The 25,941-nt window shown below is 39.7% G+C and overlaps 1 protein-coding gene across 2 annotated transcripts in view; it reads right to left on the minus strand.

The window, feature by feature from the left end:
* The window catches only part of CDH20 (cadherin 20), a 495,759-nt gene that overhangs the window by 285,764 nt on the left and 184,054 nt on the right, over positions 1-25,941 (minus strand). Inside the window, exon 2 of one of the 2 annotated variants that reach the window (XM_088471824.1) lies at positions 1,882-1,908. The exons of the other annotated variant lie outside the window; for it this stretch is intronic. The gene's annotated coding sequence lies outside the window, so the exon portion shown is untranslated. The remainder of the gene's footprint in view (positions 1-1,881; positions 1,909-25,941) is intronic. 2 annotated transcript variants of the gene reach the window in all.

Below are 25,941 nucleotides of genomic sequence, written 5' to 3' on the forward strand. Positions count from 1 at the left end.
TGCACCTGACTGTATATATATATATATATATATATATATATATATACAGTCAGGTGCATAAATATTGGGACATTGACAGAATTTTCATATTTTGGCCTCTATTCACCACCACAATGACTTTGAAGTGAAACAAACAAGATGTGCATTAACTGCAGACTTTCAGATTTGATTTGAGGGTAATTACATCCAAATCAGGTGAATGGTGTAGGAATTACAATGGTTTCTATATGTGCCTCCCACTGTTTAAGGGGCCAAAAGTAATGGGACAAACTAAACAATCCTAAATCTAACTTTCACTTTTTAATACTTTGTTGCAAATCCTTTGCAGGCAATTACAGCCTGAAGTCTGGAACGCATAGACATCACCAGACGCTGGGTTTCATTCCTGGTGATGCTCTGCCACGCTCTACTGCAAATGTCTTCAGTTCCTGCTTGTTCTTGGAGCATTTTCCCTTCAGTTTTGTCTTCATCAAGTGAAATGCATGCTCAATCAGATTCAGGTCAGGGGATTGACTTGGTCATTGCATAACATTCCACTTTTTAGCCTTAAAAAACTCTTTGGTTGCTTTTGCAGTATGCTTCAGGTCATTGTCCATCTGCACTGTGAAGCGACGTCCAATGAGTTCTGAAGCATTTGACTGAATATGAGCATATAATATTGCCCGAAACACTTCAGTATTCATTCTGCTGCTTTTGTCAGCAGTCACATCATCAATAAATACAAGGGAACCAGTTCCATTGGCAGCCATACATGCCCACGCCATGACACTACCACCACCATGCTTCACTGATGAGGTGGTATGTTTTGGATCATGAGCAGTTCCTTTCCTTCTCCATACTCTTCTCTTCCCATCACTCTGGTACAAGTTGATCTTTGTCTCATCTGTCCATAGGATGCTGTTCCAGAACTGTAATGGCTTTTTAGATGTTATTTGGCAAACTCTAATCTGGTCTTCCTGTTTTTGAGGCTCACCAATGGTTTACATCTTGTGGTGAACCCTTTATATTCACTCTTGTGAAGTCTTCTCTTGATTGTTGACTGTGACACATATACACCTACCTCCTGGAGAGTGTTCTTGATTTGGCCAACTGTTGTGAAGGGTTTTTTTTTCACCAGGGAAATAATTCTTCTGTCATCCACCACAGTTGTTTTCTGTGGTCTTCCGAGTCTTTTGGTGTTGCTGAGCTCTACTGTGCATTCTTCCTTTTTAAGAATGTTCCAAACAGTTGATTTGGCCACACCTAATGTTTTTGCTATCTCTCTGATGGGTTTGTTTTGATTTTTCAGCCTAATGACGGCTTGCTTCACTGATAGTGACAACTCTTTGGATCTCATATTGAGAGTTGACAGCAACTTATTCCAAATGCAAATGTCACACCTAGAATCAACTCCAGACCTTTTACCTGCTTAATTGATAATGAAATAATGAGGGAATAGCCCACACCTGTCCATGAAATAGCTTTAGAGTTGATAGTCCCATTACTTTTGGCCCCTAAAAAAGTGGGAGGCACATATAGAAACCGTTGTAATTCCAACACCCTTCACCTGATTTGGATGTAATTACCCTCAAATTAAATCTGAAAGTCTGCAGTTAAAGCACATCTTGTTTGTTTAATTTCAAAGCCATTGTGGTGGTGAATAGAGGCCAAAATATGAAAATTCTGTCATTGTCCCAATATTTATGCACCTGACTGTGTGTATATATATATATATATATATATATATATATATTTATTTATTTACAATAACTTTTAACTATAAACTAATTATTGTGTAATTTTCTTCCTAATGAATTTGACATTTTGTCACGTCCACATCTGAGATGGCAACTTCATCTGTTCTGCTACTTTAATTAGTTAAATAGTCATTGGAGATCTTACCTTTTCTATGAAATATCTAGTCTGCACCTGAAAATAAAGGAAACAAAACTTCAGTGTAAATATCTAGATTAGATTCAATAAATAAACAAGTGAACATAATGAGAATAATATTGTCACTAAAATGTTTGGCTCATCACAGTCACAAGTAATGTAGGATTAGGGGCATTATTCCATATAAGCCAGTGAACACTAGAAATTGTTAAATTGAATTGGGGACTTTAATGCAATGTTTCCACAACTGCTAAAGGTTGACAAGATGCTGCATCAAGCCAAGCAAACATATCCGGATGCATAATTTATGAACTTGTCTTGTGCAGAAATATCCCTTGCTGTTCCACAACAGTTTTAAAGGTTTATCAAAGGTATAAAAGCAAACTTCAAAAAAACAGACAATGTAGCATTTCCAGTGGGAAATGTCAACTACAAAGATGTTAAAAAAAAACCACAGTTAATTGTTATTATAGAATTACACATTTCAAAGTTGAATGAACTAGGCTAAAAATTTTTATTCTTTGCGTTTTATTGTTTTCTAAATTGCATATTTAATTTTCAACTAATTTATTGTTATATTTAGATTTCATTGGTGATGTCATTATTGTGAACTTGAGAACCAATGATTTATCTCAAAGGGCTTTGCTGTAGTGCAGGTGAATTTACATAATACAGTATGAGTTATGATCTTGGCAAAGTAATGTAGCTGGATTTACTATATTTACAAAAAAGTTACTTGCACTGAATCTGCAGTATTAGAGGATACCTTGCGTGTGCCTGACTTGTGACTTGGGGACTAATGGCAATGGATTTGTTGGTCACAACACTTTGATATAGTCTACACTATGGGGCTGTAAATAATGGTCTGCATCTGTCATACAAGGGGAAATTTGTACTTTGAAATGCAATAAGATTCTTACAGGCATTTAACTAAATAAGATGGTGGTTGGGTAGCAAGGTTAAGCATGGTCACAATGGGATCTAATTATAAACATGCTGGAAAAAGACTGTTTATCATGGAGATACAGTAGTAAATACCACATTGCACAGTTTAGAATTAAAATGTCACCAACAATACTAACCAAAAGTGGTAAAGGTAATTTTCAGGCAATTTTTGCATGAGTGACCCATTTCGCACAGCATAGTGGACATGAAAGTCCTAATCTTGGTTTTCAGTTCCACACAGTGGAAATATAAGTGAATAAAAAACAGCACTGATGTCTAGGGTTCAAATTTCCTGTATCAGAGATATATAGGCTAATGCCGCCACTGTTGCAAATTTGTACACGGCGGCTGTGTGAAAATATGCCAATGATGTAATATGCAAATATGCTAATTATCAAAGGGCCTATTTCTGGAGAAAATTGGAGTATCTGCTGAATATCATAGTAGCACTTCCACTTTCTTCTCATTGGTGGACAGAGAGGATTGGTGGTTGAACAATTTAAAAGCAGTGGATAGGTAATGATAACATTAATAATAATAATAATAATAATAATAATAATAATAATAATAATAATAATTTAAAATTTACTATAATTGTACTGTGGATATCATTAGGATCTAGAGAAAAACAAGCATTTGTGCATCCCTCCATTTGGAATGATACAACCAATTTAATTTCCAGCCCACCAGTCACTCATATGTTCTTGCTGGGCAAACCAGTAATGTACAGATCTTGGCATAAAGGTAATGTAATTATATGGGTGAAAGTGATAAGTATGTGTGCAGCACTTATTACTTTCTGTTGCATTCCAAACAAAGGTTGTATTGCATTTTAATGTGTCCTGTCTATATTAGAGATGAGCGGTCAGTATTCCAAGGAATCCGAACCACTTTGAACAACAGGAATCTGAGCTTACCCGAGCCAAGGCTTTAGTGATCCCACTAGACTCGGATCCCCAGCCGAGGCCGAACGTCATCTTCCCGGAATCTCATGGGGCTTGTATCCTATATAAGTCAGTGTGGCACCTTTTCATTGCATGCTGCTGTATTCTACGCATACTCTGCTGTGTTCGGGGTTATGTTCAGGCAGGCTGTGTTCAGGGCAGTGTGTATAGGAGGCACACTACTGTTTGCTGCGCTGATTCTGCATATATATAATATTTAACAACTGTGCTGCTGTGTCCAGAGTCTCACAAGGGGCTGTGCTGTAGCTATTGTGTGTATAGGGGGCATGCTGCTGTTTGCTGCGCTGACTCTGCATATATCATTATTTAATAATATATATTAATTTAACAACTATGCTGCTGTGTCCAGAGTCTCACAAGGGGCTGTGCTGTAACTAGTGTGTATAGGGGGCATGCTGCTGTTTGCTTCTCTGACTCTGCTATATATTATTATATTTAATATATTTATTTAACAACTGTGCTGTGTCTAGAGACTCACAAGGGGCTGTGCTGTAGCCAATGTGTATAGGGGACATGCTGCTGTATGCTGTGCTTACTCTGCTATATATATTAATATAATAACTTTGCTGTGTCCAGAGTACCCCACTGTGTATACAAGTACAGTGACTCTGCTGGTCATACCCCACTGTGTATACAAGTACAGTGACTCCTTGAGCCGTAGCCCACTGTGTGTTCATAGCAAACAAGTACTGTGACAAGTTAACACAAGAAAATTAAAAAAAAAGTTTAAAAAAGTAAAAAAACACAACTTTTTTTGTGCTGTACCATACTGTATACTGTATACAAGTTATTATTCTGCTGGCCATACCCCACTGTGTATACAAGCACTGTGACTCCATGGGCCGTAGCCCACTGTATATACAAGTACTATGACTCTGCTGGCCGTACCAACCTGTGTGTCCATAACACACAAGTACTGTGAATCTGTAGTGAGTGGTGATTAGTAAATACAAAATAGTAAGTTTTTGTACAACTTGAGTGTCTTCATCAATATCGATCACAACAACCAACCGAGAGAAGAGCAAAAGCAGCAAGCAAATGCTATCACTGCAGCTGCTGCAACCAGTAATGATGGATGATTATACTAGTCCTTCACTATCATCTAAAGCTGATGCTCAAGGGCATAGAGGGTTTAAAAAATCAGGGTATCTGAAATAATTTTTTTTTAGATTTTACAGGGGTAAAGACAAAAACACCTCTAAAGGTAAGTGCAGAAAAACAGAAAATTTACAACATACCATTCACCACACGAAGTGGCAAGGAAAGCCTCAGGCCTTGGCCTTTATTTCTGAGTGGTGGTTCTGCAACTATCAGTGAGGCATCTTCTGCCTTTCATGACAATGAAAGGTCTTTTCACTCAGACTTTAGAAGAAGTGTAAAAAAACTGAAAACCACCAAGGCAGTAGATCAAACTGTGCGTTCAGAAACACAAATGTCACAAATCCCTAAGGAGAGTCTAAGTGTGTCCACAAGTGCTATGTGAGAGCCTGAACTTTCAGAGAAGCCGCTTTCCATCATTTCTGCTCCCTCTGTATTTGTGGGAATAAGCAGCATTATTGATGATGACACAGAAATTGAGAATGCCACCGTGAAATTGCAAGAGGATGTGGGGGATATTTGTGTAGCTGACGCTGGCACTAATGAGGATGTTGAGGATGAGGATATTGTCTGTGTAAGTCAGGCAACAGTGGAAGCAGCTCTTGGTCATGATAAGAAGAAGGACATTGTCATTCCTGGGCATTGGACTAACAAATCCACCTCTTATGCGTGAAATAATTTTTACCCAAATCCTGACAACATTTAAGAAGCAATCTGTAGCCTTTGTAGAAACAAAGTAAGTAGAGGTAGTGGCTTTAAGCATCTAAGAACCTTCACACTATTACATCATCTGCAGCGACCTCATGACAAGTATTTGATTTCATCAGAAACTGGTGCTAAAAAAATAACAACAAGCAGTCCATGATCCGCTAGCTCCCTTCTCTCTACTAGAGCACAGCACCTGCAATCTCCACTGCCAACACCTCAACCTCAATATCTTCAGTAATGATCAGTCCGGCATCCAATTTGTTATTGCTATTTGACTCCTCCCCTTTCCAGGACTCCTCCGAAGAATCCTTGAGCGCTGGCCTGCTTCTGCTTCTGGGGTTGGATCTTTATCCCAGAAGTGGACCAAGAAGTCTATTAGTAGTAGTTTATCAAAACAATTGACTGTTAAACTATCTTTTGCAATGGGAAGCAAGTATGACAGCTCTCACCCAGTCGCACAGCAGATCACTGATGCTGTGACGGTTATGCTAGTATTAGATCTGCGTCCAATATCCGCAATTAATGCAGTGGGTTTTACACAGTTAATTGAGCTCTGTGTCCCCAGTACCAAATCCCATCTTGGATTCATTTTACTCAAAAAGCCATTAATCAGCTGTACCAGGACATTAAAATAAAACTAATTACTGACCTACAAAATGCCATTGTTCCCACTATCCACTTAACCACAGATATGTGGACAAGTGGTAGTGGACACCCAGTGGACTGTGACATCCCACTGGGTGGGTGAATTGCCTTCAGCAGCAGCAGAAGCAGTATCTAACAAACAAAGCCTGCTCATTCAGAGGCAGGCTACTCTGTGTATCACCGTATTCAATAAGATGCATACCGCTGACAACCTCTTAGAAAAACTAAAAGATATCATAGAAACATGGCTTACCTCACTTGGACTCTCCTCAGGATTTGTGATTTTTGATAATGCCACAAATATTGTGAAAGCATTACAGCTGGGTGAATTTCAACACATTCTGATTTGCTCAACTTAGTGGTGCAAATTTTTTTTTAAAATGACAGGGGAGTGCAGGAAATGCTGTCTGTGGGCCGAAAAAATTTTGGGACATTTTCGGCATTCAGCAACAGCATGCAGGAGATTGCAGCACCTGCAAGAACAGTTAAATTTGCCCTGCCATCAACTGGAGCAAGAGGTGGTAAGTGGTAACAAGGTGGAACTCCACCCTTTATATGCTTCAGCTGATGGAGAAACAGCAAAAAGCCATCCATAGCTACAGTATACAACAAGCCATGACATTGGGAGAGGAGGGGGAATTTACCTTAGCCCAGCACAGTGGGGAGTACTTTCTGTCTTGTGCAAGGTGCTAAACCATTTGAAGTAGTTACATGTGAAGTGAGTGATGACACTGCTAGCTTAAGTAAGGTGATTCCCCTAATTAGCCTTTTGGAAAATCAGCTACAGAAATTGAAGGAGGAGATAAAACAAAGTGAATCCACAAAAAATGCCGGACTTTTAGATCAAGTCCTTTATTCGCTTCGTCAGGATGCACGGGTGGCCAATATCTTGAAATCTGATCACTACATTTTAGCAACCTTGCTTGATCCTAGGTTTAAGTTGTATGCTGTGTCTTTCTGTCCAACTGACCCAGATCTTAAAAGATGCAAAGAGCTCCTGGTGATCAAGTTGGCAGCTCAAAAGACACATGGCACTACGATGTCTCCTTATTCAGTTTCTTCAGCAGCAGCCAGAAAAAAAAATCAGCTTTCGCAAAAGACCCAGTGGTGATGCAGATGAGTCAACCCAACATTTTGACATCTGGGGCCAAATGTAATATGGTGAGAGTTTAGAAAATGTGAGAGAAAACTCTCACAATTTTCAACTCAGCCAATGTAATAAAGTCACAGAACATGCAAACTGCATGTTTTTCAGACTCAAAAAACTCTCAAGATTTAATCTCTCATCCAGGTGTTTCTTGTTTTGAAAATACAACTTGATCAATGTATTAGTGTGAGCGTTTTACTGCTAAACTCTCACATTTTCTAAACTCTCACCCTATTAAATTTGGCCACTGGTCGGGTCTAAAAGAATTGCCCAACATTAGTGACACCCCTACTGTAACTTCATCTGATACAATAACCATCCAAAGAATGGTGGAGGATTATTTTCATGACACCATACAAATAGACATGTCACAGAGTCCCTTCAATACTGGACAGAAAAAAAGGCAATTTGGAGGCCCTTGTACAAACTGTTTTTGCATTACTTATGCTTCCCATCCTCCATTGTGTACATGGAGAGAGTTTTTAGCCCAGCTGGGAACCTTGTGAGTGAACGTCGCAGGAGGCTACTTCCTCAAAATGTGGAAAAGATTATGTTCATGAAAATGAACTGGAAATTCCATGAGGAAGACCTTTCCCTGCAATTATGTCACAATACAGAGACTTCTGTAATGGTGGATTCCAGCGGGTATGAATTAATATTGTGTGAGGTGATGCACACACTGATGAGGGTGAGAATAGCAATGATGGTGACATCTTGCCACTGTAGAACTGTTGCCTTAAGCCAATTGGTAGCTTGTTTTGTGGGGGCCTAAACAAACCAAGCACTTCAGGCACAAAAGTGGAAGTTCCTGTTGCTGAAGTGCTTGGTTTGTAAAAGTGTGCATGTCCTTTTTAATATCCATCAAGAGGATGGGTTGGAGGGCCCAAGGACAATTCCTCTTGCACTACCTTTCATTTCTGCCACTGCTGTGTTGCAATGTTTCATAGAAGTGCTTAAACTGCAGTGTCAGTGCCGCTGCTCTGTTGCTTAGTAACCAGCCAGCTCACTGCAGACTTTGGCCAATAATGGTGAAAACAATATTGTAAGCTGTGAGGTGGTCTAAATTGACTGTAAATGTCTGTAAACAAAAACAAGCCCAAATTATGTGATTTTAATCCAAAAAAATAAAATTAAAGTCCAAAACCAGTCACAGTGGTTTGGCAAATCCAAATCCAAAACTGGACGATGCTCATCTCTAATCTATATAATATGCTCAATATCTGTTTTAATGCTGGGTACACACTAGACGACCCGGCAAACTTGCTGATAGTCAGGGCGATTCACCTGTGCCTGGGATCATGCAACGATGCATGGGAGCGCACAATAGTGTGTACACACTAAACAATGTTGATGACTTGTTGTTCCAATTCATCTCAAATCATCCAATTTGTCATCTAGTGTGTACCTAGCTTTATCAAAATTTCAGGATCAGGATCTGACTCACATGATATCGATGTTAGCCCATTCCAAAAAAGTATATGGATCCTAACAATTATATCATGTACTACCAGAAGTGAAGAACCCTGAAGTATGACTGTATAGCACTGTATATAATAAACATGGAAACAGAGTCATAAACTGGTATTTGTAGCAGACTGTTGATGATAATAATTTTACATTTGTTTTTAATATAATGCCAACAAAATGTATGTAGTATTTAAACTTTTCTGGCAGTTTATATCTTATCTTGTAATATTATAATCAACATATTTTATACCAGAGACTGTTGAAGACTAATGATTGGCTAAGTCAAAATAAATAGATACTGGTATTTGAGCAACTGTCTTTGGCAAACTGTAATTGCTTGTTTTTCAACTACTTGTAACAGGCTATGCCAACCCTCTTATTTGCTGTTTTTCTACATGTTTGCTCTCCCAACTGTAAATATATCCATTTTATTTCGGTTGATAACATGACTGTGGGTGCATTTAAAAAGGCCATTTTTCATGAAAAGTCCCCTCCTTTAATACACGCAAGAGAGATAAAAACTTTTGACTCTATTCATGCCTTAAAGCTCCCTTCTGTGTCTGTCTAAACCAACAAACGCACAAAACCACCACATCAACATCCTTGTCAGAATGAATAATCTAAAATTAATGTGCACTTGTCTGCATGTATTACCATTCCTGACAGGGAATACTTGTCTGCACTGGCTAGGAACCGACAATCCTTCACAAACAGTTTTCTCACTGCCAAGGTCTCACGGAAAATATAAAGCACAAAGGAGTCAAGCACTGCGATTCTAAATGATATGTACAATGATTCCTGACACATAAAACTATTAAGCGAATTCACTCAAGACCACAATGCATATCTTTCTTTTTTGTTTGCTTTGGAGTTTTGTTTTTACTGTTGTTGCTTGTTTCACTCAGAGTTTGCCCTGAGAGGAATGTCTGTTATCCATTTAAACATCTGATATTATGGATTTATTTATTCAGAACCCAAGCAGATAACTCTCACATATCTTTCACCACGAACATAACAAATTTGATGAATTATAAACAGTTTGACTTTATCTCCTTGAGACACATCCGGTAGCTCACTTTCATTCTGTAATGCAACAGTAATTAATGCAGGAAAACTTTGTGAAAGCACTTTATGCGCAAAGGCATTTTTCTGCTTTTGAATAAAAAAAAATGTTTCCTAATTAAAGACTACAATAGCTGTTTAGCATATAAGGTGGCAAATTCCTTTGCATAATATACAAAAAAGATCATTTAAATAAAAAGAAAGTAAACTTGCAGCTAAGTACTGTAAACTGTATACATCAGGGAGAAGGAATATGCTTATTTATCTTAGCTACTACAATAAGAAAGGGATCCGTTGTTAGAGAGGAGACGAGATGAAAGTAGGTAAACTTGTGGCCACTTTACAACTGTATAACTACTAGTTCATGCAAATATTCATTAAGCCATTAACCATGAGGCAGCAAATAAATGCATAAAATCAAGCATACATGGTAAAGAGGTTCAGTTGTTGTTACAACCAAACACCAGTATGTGAAAGAAATGTCACCTGTTGGCAGCACCATAACAGGGCTCAAATGCGCCCTGCAGCAGCTCACCCCCTGAGTACCTGACATCATGATATCACACGCATGATGTCATAATTTTGCTTAGAGGGGGTAGGGCTGGCAGCACTGGTAAGTGCAGCGCTGACTGGAGCATCCTGAGGACATTTTGGTGACACTGCAGCAGCAATCCTGGCTGAAGAGGGCCATTTGGCACCCTGCTAGCCAGGAGCATGGGCTGTAAGGCAGGATGGTGCCACTCATAGAACTCTACACTCTGTACAGCAGCAATGGTCACACACCTAGTTATGGCCCTGTCTGTTGGTACCAAATTAGATTGTTTGACTATTACAAAAAATGCTGGTCCCTGGGATTTCCATGAACAACAGTCTCTAAAGTTTGCAGAGAAATGTGAGGTAAACAAACAATATCCAATGAGTGGCAGTTCTGTAGGCAAACAATACCTTGATAATGAGAGAGGTCAGAAGAGAAGGACCAGGTTCATTCAAGCTGACAGTTAGACATTAATTCAAAGCCATGCATACAACAGTGGTATGTAACAGAGCCTGTCTGAACACACAGGATGCCAAATCTTGAAATGGTATAACAGCAAAAGACCACTTTAGATTCCACTTCTGTTTGCAAAGAAAATGAAACTGCAACTGGTGTAAAAATAGGCTCACCAAAACTGGACAAGGAAAAATGAGAAAACTGTCACATGATCTTATGAATCTTTATTTCTGCTGTGATGTGCAAATGATAGGGTCAGAATTTTGTGTGAACAACATGAATTCATGGATCCATCCTGCCTTGTGTTTAGGGTGCCCACCCATCCTTGATTACTCCGGACAGTCCGGAAATAAGTACATCTGTCTGGAGGTCACAACGCAGGTATTTCCGTACAGACAGCATCATGAGAACAGAAATGCCAAATTTGTTTTGTTTAATCAAACACAACCTTGTCCTCACGAGGTTGGCTGGCAATCTTTCTTCATCTTCTGCAGTGCATGATATATGTATATATGGGCATATGTGGGCATCGATGACATATAGAAGGGCATGTGGAGGCACTAATGACATATAAAGGGGAATGTGAGTGTACAGATGACATAAAGAGGCATGTAAAGGCACTCATGACATATAAAGGGGCATATGAGAGTATTGATGACATATAAAGGGACATGTGTGGGCACTGATTACCAGTGGTGGCTCCAGAGGTGGGGCTTCAGTGCAGTCCAAAATTCAAATAGGGGAACCACACCAACTGCCAGTGAGTCCCGGTCAGTGATGTTTCGAAGCAGTTGAAAGGGAGATGCTGTGGATCGCCTATTTGAATTTTGGACTGTGCTGCAGCCTCACCTCTAGAGCCGCCATTGCTGATTACATATAATGGGAATGATGGGGCTCTGAGGAATATGCAGGCATGAGGGGGCTCTGGAATGGCATGTAATTGCCTAATAGAATCCTGATAGAAGCTCTGAGGCATATAAAGGGCATGTATGGGTTATGATGGTATCTAAGGTGCGTGTGAAGAATATAGTATTTAAAATGGCATGTGTGAGCCTGAAATGTGAGAAACAAAATGGTTGTAACCCTACTGCAGCTTTGACCACAATAAGATTTTTTTTTTATTATGATCATATATTGTACTTTTTTTGTGACCTAAAAAAAAGATATATGCCTTCTAGTTTAACTTACCCATAGTAAAACATGGGAAATATGTTCTTGCCACAAAAGTATAAATCATTATTGGTCAGGAAAGGGTTAATATTACCACTTATATCAGGATGTCAATTTCTTTTCATACTGTATCTATTCAGGAATGATTCTCAGCTTTGAACAAGTGGGATCTATTTGCAGAGGTACAGTACAGTATGAAAGAGAATAGGATAATGGTAGTGTGTGGGGTGGAAAGTTATGCAGCTAGAGATTAGATATATATTTACTTTTTCTCTCCTGCTGAAGTTCTGGAACTAATGTTGTAGAGATGAACTTCAGCCAATTATTCTCTCCAGGATATAAAAATTTCTATGGAGGACAAAGATGCTTTGGGAGTTACTTTATAAAAGGGAAGGATTGTGGATTTGTCCCCAACTTGTCCTTTAACAACTATATTATATTCTATGAAAATATTTTATTTAGTAATTTTTGTCCTATTTCATTTCTTAAAAAAGTAGTTTTCCAAATGATTTCTTAAGAAAATAGGTTTAGAATCATTCTCTAACCTTCCCGACTAAAATAATTTCATACTTTTTTAATGTGGAGCACCTTTTCCTAAACTATTTATTATTATTTATTGATATGACACCACAAGGGTTCTGTAGTGCCTACATAGAACAAGATTACATAGGTAAAAGATTATCACATTGCACGGTTACAAACAAATTCACAACTTATCAAATATGCATAATTATATAACTGCAACCTTTAAATTACATAATTTATGGATGTTATTATTAAGGTTGGTCACTACAAGCCCAATGTTGCTTGGTGCAGCAGGAGGTGTGGGGTTGGTTTCTTTGTCCAACACTAACCTTCTGCAGCACCCTTGTAAACCCTCCTCCACACCACAACAGAGAGGCAAGGAGCACCAGCTCAAATACAGTAAAGAACATGGATAAAATGCAAAAAATTGACACTTTACTTGAATGAAGTGAATACACAAATATGCACATTAGATAAAAATAGACTTTTCAGCATAAATAGACACTTGAAATAAATATATTTTTAGCACACACAAATATCTTTGAATAGGCTTCTGCCACATGCACCTAGAAGAACACTTATCAAAGATAATCAAGTAAAGTTTACTCTTTTGGGTTAATATCAAAAGGTGTTAACTCAAAATAATAGTAATAATAATAATAATAATAATAATAATAATAATAAAAATTTGCAGTAATATTGATCATCATCAGTTGTGTTAATATCAATGATCAATATTCTTATACTGTATGGTTCATTATCCGCAACTAGAACTCAGCTATTCTCAATAACCACACAGTAGCTACTTTCTAACCTACAGAACTACACACAGTGGTTTACTTATGAATAACATAGAATATGTCGAAGCAATCGATTGATTTAAGCAACAGTGAACTACAGACCTATAGCACTGTCCATCCACTTAATGAGAACCTCCTAAACTAACGTCTTGGGTACAGTAATAGCAAGTATTTTAGTAGGTTTGTGCGGGTAGCTGGACCATGGTTAAAATATTAATTACAGTAAGTGCACTATTAGGGCCCTTTTAAATAAGAAGAAGAACTCAGGGCCTGATTCAGAGCATTTTTTTTTTTTTTGTTCGGCCTCCTGGCATTACGCATCAGTGGGGCTGCCCCCAAATGGCAGGCATTCCTTCGGGAACGCCTCTGTTTGGCCAGCCACCCACCCCTGCCCGCCTACCAAACAGGGCGAGCTGTCAATCACCATCGACAGCTCGCCCCCTTTGGTGCGAGACCCAGAGCGACGGAGCACCCATCGCCAGCCGGGTCTCGTGCATGTGCACGACGGAGCTGGCTCCGTTGTGTGCATGCCCAGTGGGCAAACATCGACCCGGTTGCGAGTGCTCAGCGCTTGCGACCGTGTCTGAATCAGGCCCTCAGTTTTTATGTAACAGTGCTGTAATTTGGTAAAGGTCTATATCAGAGTGATTGAAAGCAACACAAAATGCTGGTCTTAACTCATCCAATCTGATGACCACACAATGAAGTATGGAAGGTTGTGGTACTACAGATCCCAAGTTAACCTGCCCTTGGCACTTTGCAGCATCAGGACAAATTCTGATCACCAGCTTCTGTATAATCACTACAGGCAACTACAATTCAGTTTCTCATGTACTTTAGATATCTCTGGAACAAGGAATACAGCCTTTAGCTTAAGCTCCTCTGCTCTCTTGGCATTTATAAAACCTGTTCTTAACAGCATTGCTTCGTTTCACCAACACAGCTCAGGAGATGACCCATTTCCCAGACCAGAGTGTCATTGGATAATTCACGCTACTTACACACTCTGGTCCATGCAGACCCTTTTTCAATCAGCAGCAACTTGCTCTGCATGCAGCTATCACCACACTCTCCCTGTGGTATAACACTCTCTGTCTCCTCAGCTTTGCTCACTTCCTTTAGCATCATCTGCTTCTTACATATATATGGAAAATGTCTATTTTCCATAGCACAGGGTAATATTGTCTGGTGATCACCATACAATATGACAGGTGATCATCAGACAATAGCTAGTAGTGAATCACATAATTTGACAGAGCTGACTCTCCTCTTTCAAATAGTAAAGCCCAAAAAGTTGCACATGCCCTCCCCCATATATGGAAAACATATATTTTCCATAGCACAACGTAATATTGTCCGGTGATCATAGGTGACCACCAGACAATAATACTAAGGAGCCCATCATTTCAATAAGGCAACCCCTCTCTTTCTAAAAAGTGTGACCTTAATTTCATGGATGCCAGGTTGGGGAGAGTCCTTTCCAATCCCTTGACTCCATGATTTTTCTGTAATGTGGGTGGTATTGCCAGGTGATCACACTGATCACCAGGCAATAATCTATATGGTGGAATACTGCTGCAAAGAGGAGACTCCCATCTTTCAAACAATGGTGCCCCCATCTCTTGATGGACTTAAAGTCCCTCCCCTATCTCTGATGGTGATGCCACTGCATTGGGACTGGCACCACTGATCCTTGGGACTCCCCATCAGTGATTAGTGCCAGTGGGAAGAAGGTAAGTAACCGGTGGGCACTTTGCTGTGGACGATAAGTGGGACTCATCATACACAGTTTTACGGCATATGTGGAATACAACCCCCACTCCTCCTCCACAACAAAGGTGTTAAAGTATTAAATAATTCATCATAGTAATTTGATACAGTATTAAATAATTCATCATAGTAATTTGATGCCAGGATTATCTTTTCTTAAGTGTCAAATCAATGTATTTTGAGCTATACATGTGTTTAATGGGATGTAATTATCAGAGCAGCGGACGGCATGCCAACAGTCTGAATCCCAACATTGAAAGTCCAACATGGGACTTAAGATAGGCATTGAAATACAGACACCTATCTTAATCCCAATGCCAGAATCCAGAAGAATGCCAGCCCGAATGAGGTAGGTCCGGAGTGCCCTTAGCTGTTAGCTGCGTGGTGGGGAATGTTATATTTAGGCAGCGTAGCGGGGTTAGGGTTAGGTTTTGTGAGGGTTGGTTTAGGATCAGGCACCCCTAGGGAGGAGGGTTAGGCACCACTGGGTTTGTTTAGGGTTAGGCACTAAGGAATGAGGGTTAGATTTAGGCATGCAGGGAGGAGACTTAGGTTTAGGCACTAACAGGGAGGGTTAGGATTAGGGGGCGGGGTAGGGAGGGTAAGGATTAGGCTACAAGAAGGGAGGGTTATGGGGAGAAGGCGGAAGGTTAGTATTCTTACCTGACCCCTAAGGATACCAACCATTGGGATGCCGCTGTTGGTATTTTGAAAGGAGGCATCCCGACAGCTGGTATTACATACTGATTCAATTTCTAACTGAACTCCATTAAAAGTAACTGGTAACCTCTATCAGTGGTATGTAACCTCTAATGGTTTGAATAATATCTTTTGTGGTGTTTTTAAAATCAAGCCCATTTGAGGGGTGTACATGACACTGTAATAACTTAAAATTATTCTTGCTTTCTGGTCTATACCATTTCTACCCATAGAAGCTTATACTAATATACCATTTTTAAATTAAAATGTCTTTTTAGTAGTTTTGGCATATAGGTGCATGAATAACCTTGACTAGGTATAAAGGAATTCATGGATTCTTCAATCACACAGCCAAAATGTATCTTTCAAAAGTTGCCATCTTCCTACAGAAATTTGTCTACCATGGAAAAAAATCCATTGATATACTGTAGGTATATATACATTATCATGATGTCCCAGAAGGCTAAAAATGTATTTTCCACTGAACTAAGCTAATTATTTTCAAAACTATTTCCCAATGTGCTCAATCTAATGTAGTGGGACAAATGCAAACTAAAGCATATTAAACATAGACGTACAGTATTGCCCTGCCACTTATTTTCCTGATTCAATCATTATGTGATTCAGAGACTCTACAGTTGTGTGTGACTGAGGCATTGTTTATGAGACTGCCACTACCCGGTGGCTGTAGGATTTGGTACGCCTGTCCCCTCCCTCTCCTGTGACTGTTACCGCAGTTCTTGTGTAATTTAAGCGTATGCATACAATAGTTGTACTACAACAAACCGCTACATACTGTGCACACTTTTATTCCTTCAATTATGGTATGCTTTACATCTAGCAATGAGTAGGTCACTATTAACTTATTTCTTTTGTGCTGTTACATCTGTCTTAAAACAGTTTTTTATTACTGTTCAGATTTTCTGAGTGCACATCCACAATGTATCATTGCATGAAAACAATTACATACAGATAAAGATTGCTTTGCTAACTTGCTGTATAATAATAAAAACAAGTCCATGGAATACAGGATAAAAATAATGTGATTGAAGTTTGTTTTATAGCAAAGCTTATAGTACAATGAGTTTACTATAATTTAGTATAATGTGTTATATGTAGAATACAAAATAATAGGGATAAAATATTTAATAAAAATTTAATACTAGAAGGTTTTTATACGGTCTTCAAGCAGTTTTATCATATGTCTCTTGTGCCATGACTATAACATATCACTGCTGTAATGTGACTTTTTATTGGGGTTTACCGCTTGTTATATCAGTGTATGTTAAATTCTATTCCTAACTGTTGTTGATTATAATTGATTATGAAGTCAGGGCCTGATTCAGAACCGGACGCTGTGACCAGAGCGCTCGCTCTGAATCAGGGCCCTCCTACATGAAAATGGAGCGGCCTCTTGGACGCTCACGTAGCTGTGGGTGACCACCCACAGCTATAGCGAGCGTCCATGATGATGGTCGCGATGGTCAAGACCATCGCGATCATCGGGCTTGCGACGGAGACCCTGAGGTAGGGTCTCGGTGACCGCAAGCCCTGGAGTGATTTTGGCTCTATCAGAGCCAAAATCACTCCCACTGACATCACTACTGATGTCAGTGGGGCCGGCTTCAGATGGTAGGCGTTCCCATGGGAACGCCTCCGTCTGGCAGCCACGTCCCCGGCACGCCCACCAAAGGGGGCGTGCTGTCAATCAACATCGACAGCATGCCCCCTTTGGTGCGAGACCTGGAGCGACGGCTATCCCGTCGCTAGCCGGGTCTCGCGCATGCACACGACGGAGCTCCCTCCGTTGTGCACATGTGCAGTAGGGCACCATCGACCTGCTTGCGAGCGTCCTGCGCTCGTGAGTGGGTCTGAATGACCCCCTCAGTTTTTTCTGCTCATATTCACAAGTGCAGATGATCCATCTACTGTATCTGCAAAGAAGAAATGGCAGCTGAGCACTAGATGACTTACAAGTACTAGAAAATCAATGTTACCAGAATAAACATCTTAGCGGCCTCAGTATTTTATCATTCCGACATTTGAGTTCTTGTCTTATGCAATATTTTCATATCTATTGTGCATTAATGATCCATGAAATCTATTAGTTTTCCTGGTAGTCTATTGAATAAACCTTCTATTGGACTCGAGACAAATTAATATTATTTACTTTTAAATGACATATTCCCTAAAGCTGTGCAGCTGGGGAGATTAGGGACATAATAGTCACATAGATCATTTGCTTAGCGTAAAGTATGCAAATTGTTATGCACATGTCCACAAATAAACAGTATATACCTATGTCCATATATACAGATTTAATCTGGAGGGAGATAATTTGGTGACAGTCACAATGTCGACAATGACACATTCCCCAATGTAATGTTGGAACAGTACACTGACTCGGTACTAATGCTGGTTAAAGCATTGTAACTTGGTCAGCTTATTGCTTTACCTATCTTGTTTAAATTATAATTATATTGTGCTCAACATTATGCTGCCAACAATGTCATTGTCAACATTGTGAATGTCAGCAAAATATACCAATCACGATTTAATCACATCTTACACTTGCAAGTGGGACAGGGGAGAAAGTGGTAGGCAGAGCAGTACAAGTACAGCAATGGCATATTCTCATAATGGTTACTGAGGCTGAGACGTGTGTTGATGGAGATACACCTATCAGTAGCCATATCACTTATAGTTGCAGAAGGCATGTACAAATACACACTGATAATGACAGTTACCAGCATTAGCTGGTAGATTCTGATTGACTGATTGCGGATTAGCTCATAAGTGCTATATTACAGGCTTTGTGGATTTAGTTTATCATGATATTTTCCTATTTTCATTTCCTATAGCATTATCTTGGATTTATTTTAGCCAAACTAAATCTAATAGCGAATGTATCTTTCACTATCAAACATTTGTTTAGAAATGGGACAAGTCAGAGAACATTCCCAATGCACAGATGTGTAAATGTGTAAATTGGATGTAAGTGTACCTGATGTATAATAATTATAATAATTAATATTATAAAAGAGAGCGCTTATATATATATATATATATATATATATATATATATATATCTATATATAAAAAATTTCACAATTTAATAACAATGTACAGTCAGGTGCATAAATATTGGGACATTGACAGAATTTTCATATTTTGGCCTCTATTCACCACCACAATGGCTTTGAAATGAAACAAACAAGATGTGCTTTAACTGCAGACTTTCAGATTTAATTTGAGGGTAATTACATCCAAATCAGGTGAACGGTGTAGGAATTACAACAGTTTCTGTATGTGCCTCCCACTTTTTAAGGGGCCAAAAGTAATGGGACAAACTAAACAATCCTAAATCTAACTTTCACTTTTTAATACTTTGTTGCAAATTCTTTGCAGGCAATTACAGCCTGAAGTCTGGAACGCATAGACATCACCAGATGCTGGGTTTCATCCCTGGTGATGTTCTGCCAGGCCTCTACTGCAAATGTCTTCAGTTCCTGCTTGTTCTTGGGGCATTTTCCCTTCAGTTTTGTCTTCATCAAGTGAAATGCATGCTCAATAGGATTCAGGTCAGGGGATTGACTTGGCCATTGCATAACATTCCACTTTTTAGCCTTAAAAAACTCTTTGGTTGCTTTTGCAGTATGCTTCGGGTCATTGTCCATCTGCACTGTGAAGCGCCGTCCAATGAGTTCTGAAGCATTTGACTGAATATGAGCATATAATATTGCCCGAAAAACTTCAGAATTCATTCTGCTGCTTTTGTCAGCAGTCACATCATCAATAAATATAAGAGAACCAGTTCCATTGGCAGCCATACATGCCCACGCCATGACACTACCACCACCATGCTTCACTGATGAGGTGGTATGTTTTGGATCATGAGCAGTTCCTTTCCTTCTCCATACTCTTTTCTTCCCATCACTCTGGTACAAGTTGATCTTTGTCTCATCTGTCCATAGGATGTTGTTCCAGAACTGTAATGGCTTTTTTAGATGTTGTTCGGCAAACTCTAATCTGGTCTTCATGTTTTTGAGGCTCACCAATGGTTTATATCTTGTGGTGAACCCTCTATTTCACTCTTGTGAAGTCTTCTCTTGATTGTTGACTTTGACACATATACGCCTACCTCCTGGAGAGTGTTCTTGATTTGGCCAACTGTTGTGAAGGGGTATTTGTTTAACAGAGAAATAATTCTTCTGTCATCCACCACAGTTGTTTTCCGTGGTCCTCCGGGTCTTTTGGTGTTGCTGAGCTCTCCGTTGCGTTCTTTCTTTTTAAGAATGTTCCAACCAGTTGATTTGACCACACCTAATGTTTTTGCTATCTCTCTGATGGGTTTGTTTTGATTTTTCAGCCTAATGATCGCTTGCTTCACTGATAGTGACAGCTCTTTGGATCTCATATTGAGAGTCGACAGCAACTGATTCCAAATGCAAATGTCATACCTAGAATCAACTCCAGACCTTTTACCTGCTTAATTGATAATGAAATAACGAGGGAATAGCCCACACCTGTCCATGAAATAGCTTTTGAGTTGATAGTTCCATTACTTTTGGCCCCTTAAAATGTGGGAGGCACATATAGAAACCGTTGTAATTCCTACACCGTTCACCTGATTTGGATGTAATTACCCTCAAATTAAATCTGAAAGTCTGCAGTTAAAGCACATCTTGTTTGTTTCATTTCAAAGCCATTGTGGTGGTGAATAGAGGCCAAAAGATGAAAATTCTGTCAATGTCCCAATATTTATGCACCTGACTGTATATAAATCAGTAACAGTGTTCATACATTCTACATATCAGCAATATTAAAGCCACAGAGAGATTGCAAAAACAAACACATAAGTGAATATTTTTAAAAGGCTCATGTAGCGTGCCTCTTGCCCCTGTAGACTGAGATATATAATGCCGTTTATATGGCTGCTTACCAATGCTGTCCTTAGCCTCAATACGCTATGCAGCATGAGATACCTAGCATAAGTGAGCTGTCTGGTCCCACACAACCCTGCTTGTGCCAAGCATTTTTTGCAATGTGATGTGACTAAGATGCACTAAGAGAATTATGTGTGTGCAACTGAGTCTGTAAAGGAAGCACAACGGTCGCTGCATCATAGTACTTTATATCAGTGATGTGAAGTGAGATAAATGGCTAGGGAGGCACTGGCTAGTATCAGAGCCATATTTATAGATACATATATGAACCTAAGGATTCATGTGGGCATTATACATAGGTGCAACATATATAGTGCTGGAAATTTGGTAATTTTTTATCAGGGATGTGCGTAAAGGATATAAAGGGGAGGCAGTACCTTTATATACTTTTTACTCCAGAGATTTTACTATAAAAATGATTAGAATAATACAAAGAAAATATTCATAATATTTTCTTTACATTTTTGTTAGAATTTTTATAGTAAAAACTGTGGAATATACCTAAGTATGAGAGAAAAGGCTCTGCCTCACCTGCCTCACCTTACCGTACATCACTGCTTTATATACAGATTCAGACTTAGTCACACACAATTATACAAGTATCACATGTCAAACTAATCAGTGCAGTCTCCTGATAGGTCTTAGTTGCATTGAATTGCACTCATAAATCTCCCTGCATGTGCCACTAATTACCCCAGCAGTATAACTATGTTATCTACTCTAGAGTAACTCACACCAGTTGCTGAGATGGAATAAAAGCAGCCAGCAGCTTCTTCTTACATGTGAAGCTGCAAGTTGCTGCTCTACACTGTTTGTGTTACACTAGAAAAGTGGTGCTAGACTAAGATGTCACAGCCAAGTACCACAATCCCACTCTAAGGAGCAGATAATGCAGCCTCTACCTCCCACCTGTTATGGTAAAAAAACAGGGGAGTTGGGGCACAATGCCTGATGCGGGGCACCACTTCTGAGAAGGATAGTTTTGCCACCTAATGCACCTGTAGAACTTATGCCAAACATACATCTAAAACCACCTCTGTTTCATCTGTAGTAGTTCCAGATCATCCCATTTCACATAAACACTGTATGTAACATGTCAAGCTAAATCTCTTTCTATCCTGTTTTGAAGTAAATAGGTTACCTGTGTAGTTCAGCTTTTTAGTGGAACTTTCCTGGTGGTGGACTAATGCATAATCCAAAAATGTTATAGACTAGAATGTAAAATGAGGCTGAAATGTGCCGTCTTGTGTAGTATTTAAGTGATCACTTTATCGGACCACAGTCTAAGAACTGCTTACAAAAAAAAGAGAATAATAGTTGACTTTTCTTTGGCCACAATCCAAATAGGGAATAATGACAATATAGTCTGTCTTGTAGATATTCACAAAGAAATTCTCTGATGAAGGAGTCCAGAGCAGAAGTGGAACCTTAAGCAAGGCACAAATATCCAGAAAGGAAGTGAAAACATAAAAAATGGCATGGGAGACTCTCCTACGCGTTTCATAGTAATATTGCATAAGTGCTATGGCTTCCCCTAGCTAATGAATCATACTATGCTTGTGGCTAAAACTGTTCTATATGAACATGTGTAAACCAAGAGAAACAGACCCCTTAGGAAACAGACAGGCAGAAGTATTTATCAAATAAGGGAACCAAAGAATCTTTAAAAAAAAAAGTTAACCAGAGTTTTAGAAACACCCAATTGGATTAATCAGACTTACTTGACATACATAAGCTGTGAGCTACAACTTATTGATTTAGACAAATAGTTTCCAATGGGGGACAAAATGTGAAAGCATTGGCATAAAACTAATTTCTTATTATATCCACTAAATCTTTGTGATGTACACCCTTAATATTGATCACTTTAACAGGCCAGTGTTACGTGATCATAGTGAACTCATATGTAGTGTGTTACATAAACTAAGTGAGTCATAAGGGAAAAAGTTTAAAAAATGAAATGTGAAAAGGTGAATCAGTCTTAATCGATTTTAAATCGATCTAAATCAATGTTGTGTTTCGGAGACTAAATCACACATTAAGTAACATTTTAAACATCAATATATAACATCTTCTGTTAGTAAATGTACGATTTAGCTCCTGAAACAACAACATCAATTTAGATCAATTTAAATCAAATTAAAATTTATCAAAATTTACTAAATTCGGTTAAAATCGACCTTTAGTAAATCTACTCCTAAGTGTGATTAATAAACAGATCTGCTCAGTGCAAGTGAATGAGTAAAACATGAGAACAGATCTGTTGTAAGCAACTGAATTATGGTAAAGGATAGTGAAAGTTAGTTCAAATATTCATAACCAGATGAACAAAATTAATTATGAAATTAAGCTGTTAGTTAATAAACAAAACTAAAAATATCTTCAAAACATGACATGTAAAGCAGTGCTCGAAGTGTGCCAGTATGCGGCAGTATGGCATACCGGCACTTCAAGCAAATAAGTTTTTTTTTTTCTAATTGAAAGACGGCTGCACGGGTTTCCTCCCGCTAGGACGGCCCCCTAAGCCAGCCGCAGTGTGTATCTATGCAGCTTTCTCACTGACATAGCTGGGCTGTCAGTCATTGCAGCTCCCGCCCATCTTCCCGCCCATCCTCCGCCATGTGCGTCCGTCCCCAGCTGGAGGAGTCCTCGTTAGAATAGTCTGACGCCCCCTAAGCCAGCCGCAGTGTGGACTTCCGGCAACTGCCTGCCGCGGCGCCGCCGCTGCCAGATACCCGGAGCCGTCCTACAGTCCAACATTGAGGCCTGTACTTGCCTGCGTGTGCCGGGTGTCATTTACCACTGCCTCCCGCCCATGTTGCCAGGTGCCTGCCCCCGCCGGGAGGTATCTGCACATGCAGCGTATAATGGATGCTGCTGCAGAGTCCAGAGTCCAGCATTGGCTACCTATATGTTCCCATCCCCCGTTGGTTTCTGTGACAGCCTGACAGTCACAGTCCCTCATACTGGCCTCCGCGGTGAGGGGGATTGTCAGCTGACTGAAGGAGCCCTGAAGCCTGGCTCAACTGCAGGGGGAAGGCCCCCCTCCCTAATAAAGCTGTCACTGCACTTCTTTCTGCTTCACTCCTCTGGAAGGATCCTTCAGCTAGCCTCCTCCTCAGCGATGTCACAGCAACAAACGGTGAGTAAAACAACATTTAGTTATAGTGTGTGCCTCGCTACCCAGTTTGTCTTAAGCCGCGTATCCACTACGCAACTATGGAAAGACAGTACGATTACAAAATCGTACAGTCGTTCTTGCTCCCCTGTAGTGCCTACACTGAACGATATGTCGTTCAGTATAGGCACCCTCCATCATCCCTAAACACAGTCAATCTGTCATTTATCAGATTGACCGGCATGTTCGGGCGATGATTGATGTGGGAAACGACCAGCAGGAGCGTGCATCACTGGTCGTTTCCAACATTATACTGCCAGATTTATGCACAATTAATGGACGACTGAACATTTGTTCAGTCGTCCGTTATTATTGGCATGTGGATATGCGGCTTTAGGGTTGGGATGCCAGCGCTTTGGATCATGGCGGTCAAAATCCAGACGGGTTAGGATACCGACACCTGACAGTAGGTATCCTAACTCTCCCTCCCAGGGGCCTAAACCTAACCGACCCCTCCCTGCAACCTAAACTTAACACTGCCCCCTAGTGCCTAATTCTCCCTGCTACTTACCTTCGGGATTCCGGGAATGTGATACTGACAGGTGTCAGGATTCCAGCGCCGGTATCCCCTTTGTCAATATATTAACCGTATCCTGTGCCTCATTACCCTTGTGTGCCCCAAAACATTTTCTTATTGGTGCCATTGTGTATGTGTCTTTTTTTTGATTTTCCTGTAGCCTATGTCTTTCTTTATTTTCCTATTGGTGCTATTGGGGGAATTTCAATTAATTGTGATGTTGAATAGCAGCAGGAATTTGGTCCTAGAGCTATTCAATTGACCGCACTATTAAACCTAACTAAAGGATTTATTCTTACACTCTCCTGAGGATGCAAGCAGAAATCAAACTAAAGTGCCATCGACGATGCTGTTTTTCATTTTAGTGAGGCGCTGACAGCATCGCAACAGGCACTTTATTTTGAAAATGCTGGTTAGCAAGCCGAAACACCTGGCTTAAGGCGCACTAACTGGCATTTCCCTACTGAGTGTACGGCATGGGGGAAATGGTTGAATAGCTCCGGGAACTGTTTCCTGGTGCTACATCATGTTTAATTGAATTGCCACCAATATGGACTGTGTTTTTTTTTGTTTGTTTTTTTCATGCACGGCCTATGTATTTTTTTTTAGAATTCCTCTTGCAAAACCTATGAGGGTAATTCAATTCCACTGGGAGATGTTTTTTAGATTTATTCGGGCGTCCATTATTTTTGAAGCATCCAGAAGCACCTGGGTTTAGCCAAGCATAGCTGCTAAGCCTGTCTAAACTCATGGTATCAGCACCCAAACTGCCGTTTTGGCATCCAAACTTTGACTTTTCAAACATTATTTTTCTCGCCCCTTCAGGAGGCTGCGAGAAGCAATGTGTCCTCCACAATACTGCTTGCCCGAGTGAGCAGCATTTGAATTAATCCATTGGGCGCCTATTACATCAGGCACCACCCAGAATAATTGAATTCCCCTGTATGCATTCTCCCACTAAAGTGCTCAGACCAAACAGCGTGTGGGCTTTGAAATTCTCCAGGAGCTCCCTCCCTGGGCAATTCAGAATCATGCTCAATTAAATCGAGCCCTATTTGTTTTTTTGTGTTTTTTTTTCCTATGAGGCCAATCTTCTTTTTTTTTTTTTCATGCAAAGTTTGTGATTTATTTATTTTCTGCAGTGTGGGCCTATGTGTTTCTTTATTTCCCTATTGGTACAAATGTGTACGTTTATTTTTCATGTAAAGCCTGTGTGTGCATATTTATTTCATGTTTTTTTTTTTCTTATCGGTGCCAATATATGACCTGTCTTAAAGGAGAGAGTAAGAGGAACAGGGGATGAGAACAGAAAGCAATGAGAGATGCAGGATGTTACAAACAGATGGAAGAAGGGAGTGAAGTGCAGAGGGTGAGAAATGGAAGGAGGGAGTGAGAGGTGCAAAGCTTGTGAGAAAAAAGGAAAGAATGAGAGATGG

Source organism: Taudactylus pleione, unplaced genomic scaffold (genome assembly GCF_031769625.1).
Source record: "Taudactylus pleione unplaced genomic scaffold, aTauple2 ptg000116l, whole genome shotgun sequence".
NCBI classification, from domain to species: domain Eukaryota; kingdom Metazoa; phylum Chordata; class Amphibia; order Anura; family Myobatrachidae; genus Taudactylus; species Taudactylus pleione.